Raw genomic sequence first — 13,245 nt, 5'->3', positions numbered from 1 at the left:
GAACGGAGCGGCGTCAATGATTCAGAAGGGAAGGCCGTCCAATAGAGCTCAGAAAGTAATCTCACGACAGGTGTTTATGGCAGAAAAAATGCCTCCACCAACAAGCTGAGTATCTTAATTGGTCGTGACAAGATATCGGCTTCACCATAGCAGATCATCCGCAGCAAGTTCCTCGACCAGGGCAGTCAGCACTTATTCTCGCCAAAGCAGCTATCGCAGTGGTTTGATGTCTCTCGAGTGTTCATAGACTCACGGCAGCAGCCTCAACCTTATGTATGCAGATACATTGAGGAAGATGAACATATCTTTAGCAAACTTAAAGCCAACAGACACAAGGTTCCACGGCATCACACCGGAGAAACCAAGTTATCCATTGGGGAAGATCAATCTCGACGTTCGCTTTGGGACCCGAGAAAATTATAGAATCGAGAGGCTGGAATTGAAGTCGTAGATTTTCCGTCGCAATACCACGCTCTATTGGGACGACCAGCATATGCTAGATTTATATGGCGGTGCCACACTATACATACCTGTTGTGGAGGTTGCCTGGACCAAAGGGACCAATCACAACAAAGGAAGCTTTGCCTTAGCCGATAAGTGTGATAAGGATTTTCATCGGCTATCAGAAACTTTCGGGATGCAAGCCGAGTATTTGGCGTCAAAAAGCATGACCGATTACGACGTACTGCCAGACGTTGGACGACCAAATAAAGAATCAACTTTCAATACTAGGAAAAATTCTAAGGAGGTGCAGATTCACCCGACAGACCCGAAAAAGACGACATCTATCGCAAACGACATGGATATCGCATAGGAAAGCGCGCTCGTTAAGTTCCTCCGTGAGCACTGGAAAATCTTCGCATGGTGTCCAGCTGACATGCCAGGAGTACCTGTGGAACTTGCAGAGCACCACCTAAACTTGGATCCATTAGCGAGACCAATAAAACAACCTTTGCGGCGTTTTTCGGAACCAAACCGCAAAGCTATGCTATCAGAAGTAAATCGACTGGAGGAAGCTGGTTTTATCAAAGAGATATCTACAGAAGCCACATGGGTAGCTAACCCAGTGATGGTGCCGAAGAAACACACGACAGTCCTTCGCATGTGCGTCGACTTTACGTGTCTCAATAAACATTGTCCAAAGGATCACTTCCCCCTCCCGAGGATCGATCAAATTATCGACTCCACGGCTGGATGTGAACGTCTTTCCTTCCTGGACGCATACTCGGTTATAACCAGATCAGATTGAAAGAAGAAGACGAGGCCAAAACAGCGTTCATAACACCTTACGGCGTGTTCGTTACGAACAATGCCTTTCGGTTTAAAAACGCGGGAGCAACATATCGTAGGATGATGCGTAGTGTTTGGCGACACAGATCGGGAAAACGTGCAAGTGTACATCGACGATGTCGTCATAACGTCAAAAGAGGGGCAACACCGATCGAGGATCTCAAGGAAACCTTCGACAACCTCAACAAATTCTGCCTCAAGCTGAACCCGACGAAGTGTTCCTTTGGCGTCCCAAACAGGAGAACTTCTAGGATTTCTAGTCTCGGCAAGAGGGATTGAAGCAAATCCCGACAAAATACAAGCTATCATAACAATGAGGAAGCCAACAAAAGTTGAAAGAAATACAAGCAGCTAATCAAGTAGTCGCAGCTTTGAGCAGATTCGTCGCCAGGTTGGGAGAAAAAGCGTTACCATTTTACGCTCTAATAAAGCAAGGAGATAAATTCCAGTGGAACGAAGAGGCCGATAGAGCCTTCGAGGACTTGAAGCGCACAATCTCGACACCACCAATTCTGGTGGCGCCGAAGGAAAAGGAACCTCTCCTGTTGTATATTGCAGCCACGCCCCAAGTGGTGAGCACGGTGCTAGTTGTCGAAAGAGAAGAAGAAGGAAAACTTCACGGCGTGCAGAGGCCAGTATACTTCGTCAGCGAAGTTTTATCGCCCTCAAAACAAAGGTACCCTCGCACCAAAAGCTAGCATATGGAGTGTTCACAACAAAGCACGCAAATTGCGCCATTATTTTTCGGCACACCCGATCATAGTGGTCAATGAAGCTCCCTTGTCAAATATACTAAACAACCCAGAAGCTACGGGTCGTGTCTCCCTTTGGGGAATAGAACTTTCCCCTCGGGACATCACGTATGAAAAAAGAAAAGCAATCAAGTCGCAAGTTCTCGCCGGACTTCATCGCAGAGTGGATGGAGTTGCAAAACACAGGACCTCCGTGACTTGTCGAGAACCTGGACCATGAACTTTGATGGGTCCAAAAGACTAGAAGGGGTGGCGCAGAGTAGTACTTATATCACCCGAAGGCGACAAGTTGAAGTACATCCTTCGGATGACGTTCCCCAACGCATCTAACAACGAAGCAGAATATGAGGCTCTCATACACGGGATGAAGATGGCGAAAGCTTGCGGTGCAACTCGACTAAAAATCTTTGGCGACTCACAATTGGTGGCTCAGCAAGTTATGAACCAATGTGACGCAGTCAATGATAGCATGATGGCATACAAGGAAGTATACAACGAGCTCGAGAAGTTGTTCGATGGATGCGAAGTAAATCATATTAGTAGATTGAGCAACGATGAAGCCGACGTTCTTGCAAACATCGGGTCGCAATGCCTTGCAGTCCCGCCAGGTGTATTCTGGGAAGAGATAAGAGAGAGATCCACCAAATCGACAAAATCAAAAAAGAAGGAGAAGAAACCCTCGGGGGCTACCAAGGAAAAGCAAGAGGAAGAAGAAGAAGATCAGGACCTGGTCATGGTGATACAGATACCATGGATGCAGACGCATATCGTACATCCTCGTGAAAGAAATACCCGATGATCCAGCTTGAGGCAAGGCGAGTAATTCGACGCTCCAAAGCTTTCACGGTGGTCAAAGGAGAATTGTATAAGCGAAGTATTTCAAAGGCGTCCCGCAAAGATGTGTCACACCCGAAGAAGGAAGAATAATTTTGAAGGATGTACACGAAGGAATATGTGGCCACCACGCAAGTAGTCGAGCTATTGCAGCCAAGGTCTTTCGGGCAGGATTCTACCGGTTGACAGAATCGAGGACGCTAAGGAAATAGTAAGAACTTGCGACGCGTGTCAAAGGTTTGCCGCAAAACCCCACTCTCCAAAGCAGCAGAACTAACACCAATACCATTGTCATGGCCCTTTGCACAATGGGGACTTGATATGGTGGGTAAGTTACACAAATCCCGGCCAGGAGGAAAGGAGTACATGTTAGTAGTCACGACAAATTTACAAAGTGGATAGAAGCGAAGCCGATAAATTCACCAGATGGAGCATCCGCAGAAAATTCATAAAAGGACTCGTCTTCAGATTTGGAGTGCCCCACAAGATCGTCAGCACAATGGCAGTAACTTCACATCCCATGAATTCAAAGATTATTGCGAAGAAGTGGGTATCAAGTTGCACTTCGCGTCAGTTGCACATCCTCAAACCAATGGGCAAGTCGAGAAAGCCAATGGCATCATCTGCAATGGCATCAAGAAACGACTGTTAGGACCACTGGAAAAAGCTCGACATACCTGGCCAGAAGAACTATCAAGTGTGTTGTGGAGCATCCGAACAACACCCAATACAAATACACAGAGACACCGTTTTTCCCGGTCCATGGAGCAGAGGCAGAACTACCAATAGACATAGAGCACGACTCCCCCACAGTCACAGAGTATAATGAAGAAACTTCCAAGATCGCATTGGAAGACGACGTCGACGCACTCGACGAAGCTCGAGACGAGGTACTATCCAGGGTAACCAAATACCAACAGACTTGAAGAATTACCACGCCGACGCTTGCGGCCAAGATCTTTTCAGGTGGGAGACCTAGTTCTTCGGCTCACGCAAAAAGTCATGAAAAACTCGAGTCACCATGGCTTGGCCCTTACATTGTCACTAAGTAATCGGAGGAGGAGCATACAGATAAAGGACAAGAAGACAGGTGGAGGAGCAAAACCCCCGGAACGTGGCGCAACTCCGGCGGTTCTACGCCTAGAGTCGAAATATAGTCCTTGTAAAACTTCAATGTACCGAAACGCCCGCGAGTTTTCAGACGCGCTCTTTTTCCTTTTTCGGGCACCGAGTGGGGCCGGGAAAGGTTTTTAATGAGGCGGGCTCGCGGTGCTGCAATATAATAAAGATAGTGTCAATATAACTTTTCTTTATCGACATGTTCAAAGTCTCTGACCCGACGAATTTCAATATAGTTCATCGAAAAAGAAAAGCCTTGCCTTGGTATTAAAATACCTCGTGAGTCAATCAAAATACAAAATAGTACTCAATAAAGAAGCTCGGGGGGCTGATATTCGCAATAGATACATATTACATAAATGCCTTGGTTCAAAACTTCGCAATATACAAATACAGTAAATAGCCACCGAAACACTCGGGGGCTAGATAAATATAGAAATATAATGATTGCTTCACAATATAATCACAGTCATGGGTTACAAAGAAGAGTTATCTACAAAAAGAAAATAATTAGTCCTGATTCAAAGATGTCGTCAAGGGTAATTCTGTTTTCTTCAGGAGCAGCGCCAAGAAAGTCAGCATAATGACCATCGGCAAAAAAGTCGGCATCCATCCGAAGAAGGTCTTCAATCATTTCTTCGGCTACAGGCGAAACTTTCGTGTTAATTCGATCGACACCAACTCTTCGGCGCTTTACCTTCTGATGGACTTTCGCAACAACTTGGGTCAGGTCAAGATTTGAGTGGCAGATCTGAAGCATGATAAGAGCAAATCTGGCGCCAGCTACCAGTTGAGCTTTCACAAAATCATGGATACTGTGGGCATCCTTGAATTTCTCCATTAACTCGGGAAGAACCTTTGGTTGAACGTTCCGAGGAAACATGGAATTATAAACCATGGACAGGGTCTTGGTACAGAAGTCAAGGAAGTCGCGAGTTTGAGAAGCGCGATCCTGAAATCTGACAATCTGGCGGGTCCTCTCTGGGGTAGCCCAAAACAAAGAACCATGATCAAGGGAAAGATTAACGAGGAGGTTCGTCCTAGTATTTACCCTCTCCTCTTCGGCAACAAGATCGCAAAGGAACCTATCAAAACAACGGAGCAGCAAAATTTTAAGAGACATAGCAGGAAGACGGAAGATATTGAGGTTGAAACAAGCATACCCGACATATCCGCACTGGCTTCATTCATCAACTCGAGCATGAAATTTTCTCGAGTAGTCGCCTTTTCAGCCTCGGAAGCAGCGATTTCCTTGGCAGCCACGGCCTCACGAGCTTGCTGAAGTGCAACTTCTTCGGCTTCAGATGACTTGCGAGATTTTTCCATCATCACAAGTGTTTGCTTCTTCGCATACTGAAGTTGCCGCAAAGTTCATCCAATTCTCGCGGCAAGGAATCTTCGACGGTGTGCAGATCGCAAGAGGTCTCCTTGGGTGAGAAGAAGAAGGCGAAACATTGGAAGGAGCGGAAGATGGAGTATAGTTATCAAATACCAACTGAAATTTAACAAAGCAAGACAACATCAATCAACACGCAAAAGATAGAGTTTTCATTAATCTTTCGGAATAATTACAAAGGCCTTACAGTGGAGCTAATGAAGTACGTGTCACCAAATAACTACTTTGGCGACAAGAGCAAAAGAGACAAAGAAAGAAAAATAAAGAAGCATGCAACTAGACCTCCGGCCTTGAGGAGCTAGGAGTCGAAGCTGGTTTGATCCCGAGATAAGCCAAGATTTTCTTCGTGTTGGGCTTGGCTGCCTTAATCACGGACCTCAATCTTGATTGCACTATCTGCTCGATGTCGCCAACTTTCGTCCAATCAACCATATCTGTCGGCAACTGCAGCAACAGAAGCTTTCGACAGCAATTTTCATATTCTCTTGGCGCATCTTCAGTCCAAGGTCTTCTGGTGAATTGAACATCTTGGCAAGGGCAAGGAAAGTCAGGGGCTCCTCTTTCTTCGGGAAGAAGTAGGGGAACAGCGCCGACAATCCTGCATTAGCATTGGCCACGCCTTCACGAATTTCGGACCCATGCAGCTCCAGGTAGGAAAGTGCGTCAATGAGAGGGTCATCGACAGGATTCTCCAGATCAAAATCTTGGTTTGTTTGATCTGCCAAGGAAACAAAACGTTGGTCAAACAACAAGAAACAGCGGCTCTCATAAAAATAGAAGGGATCAATAATATTACTGAAAGTGCGTCGACTTTGTGATTTCAGGCGCTTGAGGATCCCCTGTTCACGAGAAGCTTGTGCAGCTTTGTGCTCGTTTAAGGCGTATGCGGATCCTCAAATTTTTCTCAGCCTCGATACTAGCAGCTTTTGCTTTGGCTTCATCAGCCTCGGCTTTGGCTTCGTTAGCAACAAGTTCGGCTTTCTTGCGAGCCGCCTCACTTTGCTCAAGTTTTTGAGCAAGTGCGTCGGCACGTTTGTTGACCTCTGCAAGTTTTTCTGTCGAGATATAAAAAAAAAAGAGAAGAAAGATCAAAAACCGCGACAAGCAACAGGAGCAAAAAGTCAAGAAAAAATGGCAAGTATAAAAGTGGTTACCTTCGGCTCTGCTAGCATATTCACGGTACCCAATAAATTGGGATCCGATGCGGAGAAGCTCTTTGATCATGGGCTGTTAAAGAAGAATACAGCAAAAGAAACATCGGCATGAAAAAGAGAGTGAAGGCGTGAAAAAACAAAATAGAAGAAATATAGATATCGACAAACTTACATCATCTAAGAGCAGAGTCGACGAGCTGCCCAATTGAGGGGCAGGTTCAACAATCGTTTCAACCCTTGTCCTTTTTGGTGAAGGAGCAAGGGGGCTTGCTGGCGGAGTTGTGGTGACGACGTTTTGTTGAGGAGGCGAGGATTCTTCTCCTTCAACTAGCGTGTCTGAGGCAAGTACAGTATGTGACGTGCTTGTCCGAGGAGCCACGTCAACAGTTGGTATTTCTTCCTCGTCATCACTGTTGATCAAAAATCGGCAGCATAAAAAGCAAGACAAGATAAACATCTCGAGTACAGAAATAGGGAGAAATAAAGATGACTTACGAGCTGACGAGGGATTCAATATAAGGATCATAAGTTGCCTTCGGATGAGAAGGAACAACTTTTTCAGCCTTAGAAGTGCCAGAATCCTCGGCATCATTCCTTTTCCTTTTGTTCCTTGGGGAAACAGCAGGAGGAAGGGATTGCGTCGACTCGCGGCTTCGTATTCAACTTCTTTTTCATGGGAAGCCGCAGATTTGTGAGAACCTGCGACTTCACTTTCAGAATAGAAGAACCTTGGGTGTCTTCGGCAACGATAGCCTGTTCTTCGACTTCTCCATCCTCGTGAAGAGGAGGAAGGGAAGCCATAGTAGGATGGTTCTCAAGAAAATAGCGACAAAAGAAAAATTAGAGAGATACCAATACAGTGAGATGCAGTGGAAAGTTCGAACAAGACAGAAACTCGAGAAGACAAAATACCTCGGGAAGAGGATTGGCGGCGCTGTATGGTTCCACTCGACAAGAGGAGGGAATAGGATCCTTCTTGGCTAGGCGAGAAACTCTTCGAATCAATTTCTCCAAGTCCTTTGCAGAAAGATCACTGGAGATTCTATTGGCGTCGTTTTCACCGTAATACGTCCAAAGGGGATTTTTGCGAGCTCGAAGAGGCTGCACTCTAATCCTAAGGAAGTAGGCAGTGATTTGAACACCGGATAGTTCTTTGCCTCGAGTATTTTGAAGCTGATGAATACGGGACATAAGTGCTTCTGTCGCCTTTTTCTCTTCTTCGGAAGCTTCAGCGTCCCAGGAACGGCGGCGCTGAATTTTGGCACTTCCGTCGAAAGGGATTATGTTGTGTTCCACAGAGTTGGCACTTTCTTCATGAATGTAGAGCCATTTTTTGCGCCATCCTTGGACGTAATCAGGAAACTTGACGTCGAAATAATCAACGCGGTTCGGACACAGATAACAACGCCGCCTATGTTATAGGTGGCGTTGTGGGAGCCATTGCGGCGGAGGCAGAAAATGCGTTTCCACAGAGCCCAATTAGGAGGAATTCCAAGGAAGCATTCGCACAAAGGTGATAAAAATGGAAATGTGAAGGATGGAATTGGGGGTCAACCGGTGCGCTTGAATCCCGTAAACAAAAAGAAGGCCGCGGAGGAAATCGTGAATTGGGGCCGAAAGGCCGCGGATGAGGTGATCAACGAAACTAACCCGGTACTCCATTGGAGGGTTGGGGTAGCTTTCTTCGCTGGGAAAGCGGATGGCGTCTTCTTTCTTCATCAGGCCAAGCCTCTTCAGCGTGTTGGCGTCCTGGTTGAAGATTTTAGATCTCTCCCACTCAAGATCTTCGGCGGCCATCTTGGACTCTGGAGTGCTGTGGCGAGTGAGTCGCGTGCGCGGTGGCATCAACGGCAATGGAAAAAGCAATGTTCGTGGTTGCGGAAGATCAGAGAGAGTTGGGCGCAGGGGAAGTTTTTGCAAAGAGGAACAGATGGGCGGCGCAAGCGAAGGAGTGAACGGAGGTTGAAGAAAGGTTTATATAAGAATCGGGCGAAGCAATGCACCGTTGGATGAAGAAATCGTGTGGTGAAAAAAGGATCTTCTAGATAAAAGGGTAAAAATGTATTTTTACTGAGATAGGCGTTACTGTACGTACGCCAGAAAAAGCGGAGGACGTGTGTCCCCCACTTACACGACGTGTCAACGTGGTGGAAGCAATGGACCTACAAGGCAGAAAACCACGACTACTAACAGAGATGAAGTAAATTTGATTAAGGGAAGCATGCCGACAAGAAAAATAAAAGAAGACTGGCGACACGAGAAGTTATTAAATACTTCGGGAGCTTTTGATCAAATACAAGTTTTTGCCCAAATGCTCGGGGGCTACTTCGATAAAAAGAAAAATTTCGAGTATGGCAATATAGAAATTGCGGGAGCCTACAACCAAGCACAAGTCCTTGGCTGTAGCCTCGGGGGCTACTCCCATCGGGAGCGCTGTTCGCACACCCGAAAGATAAAAAAAAAAGAAGAGACATCATATTGGGAAATAATGACAATATGGCGACAAGGTGGACTAACATGTTGAGCCTACAACCAAGCACAAGTCCTTGGCTGTAGCCTCGGGGGCTACTCCCATCGGGAACGCTGTTCGCGTACCCGATGAAATTAAAAAAAAAAAAATAGAAAAGTAAGAGAGTATATTTCGAGTTATAATTAACTCTACATATACTCCCATCGGGAGAGCAATATAAGTCATATTTGACTCGATAAAATGTGCCATTCCAACAGCCGGAAAAGCACTCGACAATATATTCTCAGAACGCCAAAGTTGCGATCAATTTCTGAATGCCGCAAATTTGCGAAGGTAAGACCCCAGATCCGTTCTGCTGGGCGTGGCATCGCCGAAGATCGCGCTCTGTTACTTTTATCCGTATCAACAGATACGAAGAAAAATCCTAACGGACGCGTTAGGTACTGATAAATTTGACTGGGACTCGACGAATGGTAAGACCTTAAGCGGCACCCGTCGAAGTTTTCCCCCGTATCCCGAGATCATGTCCAGTGGACGTGGTCTTGAAGTAGGTTTTTGCGGATTGCCACTAGAGCAGTTAACTAGTACCTGACCCGTCAGATGAACTAGCCCCAACTACCATTATCCCTGTACAATATAGAATTTCATGTGAAGGAATATAAAAAAGTTAAAGCTCTCGAATAAAAATAAACAGTGGAGATTTTCCCTGACTCTACGATTCAAGCAAAATCTCGGGGGCTACTGACATAGGCATCCCAAATGGGCCTGCCGAAAATAGTACCCGGGGTTTACTGAAGGCCCAATATCCGAAGAATAAGAAGATTCGGGAGCCCAAGATGTATTAAGGAAAATTAGAATTGTAATATGAAGTGTTATTTGTAAATCTGGCGGGATGAGTTAGAAACCGTCCCGGACTCTGTAACTTGTACAAAACGAAGCCCTCGGCTCCGCCTCCTATATAAAGGGGGAGTCGAGGGACGAAGAGGCAATCGAATCATTGTTACAAACCCTAGTTTTCATAATCGTCGAGTACTTTTCGGCTGAAACCTTCGAGATCTACTTGCCCTCTACTTCTAACTAAACCCTAGCCTACAATCCATAGGCATTGACAAGTTGATACATTGTCAGTCTGCGCTAAGAATCTTCCACCGCCCTGCGCCATTCATCTCTACGACTGAGCCATGAGCAACCTATCTTTGCCATCGGACACCGATAGCGAGGGGAAGCCACCGGGATGGCGCCATTAATTGGTGGGATAGAGCTGCCACGCCGAGCAGCTCTAGCTCCCCACCAACGGACGACCAGGATGATGAGGGGAAGGCCGTTGCCGATGACGCCCAAGATGAGGGAGGGATGCTGTTGCTGCCGGCGTCTAGGACGAGGAGGAGGAAAAGGAAGAGGATGAAGATGCAAAGTGGAGATGACTGGAGGCGGAGGAGGCGATGACGGCGGCAAAGAAGGAGGCAAGGGCCCGGGCGAAGGCGCGGGCGCAGCATGCGTGCACCAACGATGACGAAGAAAGCAATGACTACTCGTCAGAGGGGTACACAACCTTATCGGACACGTCGACCGGCACTAGCTCTTTCGTAGAGGTGACCAACAAGGAAGCGCATCCGTGAAAAAGGAGTTAGTTTGGACATATTATTTCGCAGTTTCTACGTTTAGTTTGTCTTAACATGTTCCACTAATTCAAAACCTTGAGTCTACCTGATGTGTAACCATGTCTACCATGAAGAACATATCTTCTCTCTACTTTAAAATAGAGATCATGCTGACCTCCTTGGACGAAATGCGTCGGCCCATTGGAGCTGTCCCCGACGTAAACGGACAATGTTGACCTGACGACCATTTCGACATCAGCCGAACACAGTCTCTCGATTTTGCCGTCCAATTTACATCATCCCGTTGGAGATACCCTTAGAACTCATGGACACTCGAACGATGTGTCAACTTCTCTTCTGCAAAACTTCCGCCACCACGTGTCGAGATGCCATTCGGTGGCCTTATCTCAGAAATCTGAAGATTTTTCTTGGTGTAGACAATGTTGCATGTTACATACTTGCAAAATCTTATCGAAATAACTTATAAATAACTTGTATCGGGGACTACGACGAAATATGATGAATTTCGGAGGTTTCAAATTTACCTTGTTCCCTACTTTAGATGTAGGGATTTTGTCTTTCTTTTTTCGCCTCCAATATAAGTTGAGATCTTGCATGTGCTCGTAGACACTAGTGCTCGTGCACATGCTCGTAGACATTAGTTTCAAATAACTTGTAAGGACATTATGTTTTTGGCTCCTAGACACTAGTGCTCGTGCATTTTTTTTTAAAAAAACTATGCATATTAGTTTTAGAATAATCTAAAAATAAATCTAGACATAGCAACCTACAAGCATGCAAAATTTTAATGTGAAACTTTTTATATTATAGGCTACACAAAGCCACAAAGAAGATAAAATCTGTTGAAATTTGGATATATAAAATATGCATACACAAATCTACACCTTACCTTTGTCATTTTTGTAAATCCCAGAATGTAAAAGATTTAAAATTGAAGTTTTGCACGTGTGTGACATAAATAGTTGTCTACAACATGATTTGTTTCTGATTTTCTTGAAACTCATAAAGCTGAGATTTAAAAAAAATTAAAATAGCAAGAGCACCGGTGCCATGGAGTTGAAAATCCCCGCCCGACATCTACGTACTATTTCTTTTGGACTTCCTAAATCTACATAACGCTCTTTTTGAGTTTTTCAAAAAAGAGGCTCCATGAAGCCCGAGCTCCAATTTTCCACACCCCTTCGACCCTGCACAGTTTTTCTTTACATGCTTTGCATCGGCAACCTGGGTCGTTTCCTTCAGCCCGAAGTTAACAAAAAAAAAAGTCGCTGTCTCCTACACCTACAGACGTCGCCGACAAGCCTCTTTACTGTACAATCTCGTCCGCTTTGTGCTATAGCTACAACGATAAGATAGCGCAGCAGTACGCTTTGGCTATCGGGCGCCGCTGTCTTCTTGCTAACACGGACCACGGGACGGCACACTCACACACACGCTAGCCGCACCGAGATGAACGGGATTGTCACGGTCGGTCGGTCGGTCGGCACCGAACCACACCCACGCGAAGCCGCGGGCAGCGGACACGCGCCCTGCTCCCGGCGGCCGCTGGAGCATCCCAGTATCCCACCCACCCCCACCTGCTGCCGCTGCTAGATCGACTCCAAATTCCACCGCCCAGCTCACTCCGGATGCTTCCTCACTCCTCTCCACTCTCCAGTGGTGCTCCCCAGCTGGCCACTGAGCTCCATCACTCTTCACTCGCAAAAGAAGGGGGGAAAATCACATAGAACTACAGGAGATCCGAACAGCTGCTGCGGTAGACTGAAAACCGAGCAGATCTGGGCTTCAGCCCTCCAGATCTGCTTGAACAAGCACGGATCAAGCAAGCAATGATAGCAAAAGAGCAAGATCAATATCGGTAGAAATGTAATAATACGGAGTAAGTAAGAAAGAATCCGCTACGAAGTAATAAACGAGGAATTATACAACGGAAGGCACAGCAGCAGTAGTGTCTATCTCTCTCTCTCTCACACACACGCTAGATCTGAGTAGTAGTACTTCCTAGACTAATAATCTGAATGGAACAAGCATCCGGGCCCAAAAGCTGGAGCAGCAATAGCTAATAAATTAACGGCAGTAATGGCGGTAGCGGCGATATCGAGCGGCCATATCAGCGCCGGGGATCTCATCTAGCAGATCTCAGTAGAAGACCGCGACGGCGGCCACTGCGGCGGCGGCGGCCCACGTGGTGGCGGGGGCGAGGCCGGTGGCGGCGCTCGGCGGCGGGGGCGAGGCGGCCGGGGCGTCGGATGGGGGCAGAGCGATCGTGCCCGGGGCAGGCGCCGGCGGCGACGAGATGACGGACTCCGGCGCCGGGGCGGCGGCCGTGGGCGCCGGCGCCAGGGCCGTCGGGGCGGGCGCGGGGGCGGAGGTCGGTGGGGCCATCACCGGAGGCCGCGCGGGAGGGGTGGCCGGAGCTGGAGGCGGCGGCGGGATGGGCTGGGGCCTGGGGGCGGGCGTCGGGGAGGCGCCGGGGGCCTGCGCGGCGGCGACGGCGAAGAGCACGGCCATGGCCGCTGCCACGAGGTGGAGGCGCGCCATGGGGGCAGGCGAGAGGTGTGCTAGGGTTTGGGGTTTGAGGTGGTGGGCTTGCGAGTGGGAGTGGGAG

The sequence above is a fragment of the Lolium perenne genome, chromosome 7, assembly GCF_019359855.2.
Source record: "Lolium perenne isolate Kyuss_39 chromosome 7, Kyuss_2.0, whole genome shotgun sequence".
In the NCBI taxonomy this organism is placed as follows: Eukaryota; Viridiplantae; Streptophyta; class Magnoliopsida; order Poales; family Poaceae; genus Lolium; species Lolium perenne.
The sequence above is the reverse complement of the archived record's forward strand: the minus strand, read 5'-3'. Positions refer to the sequence as shown.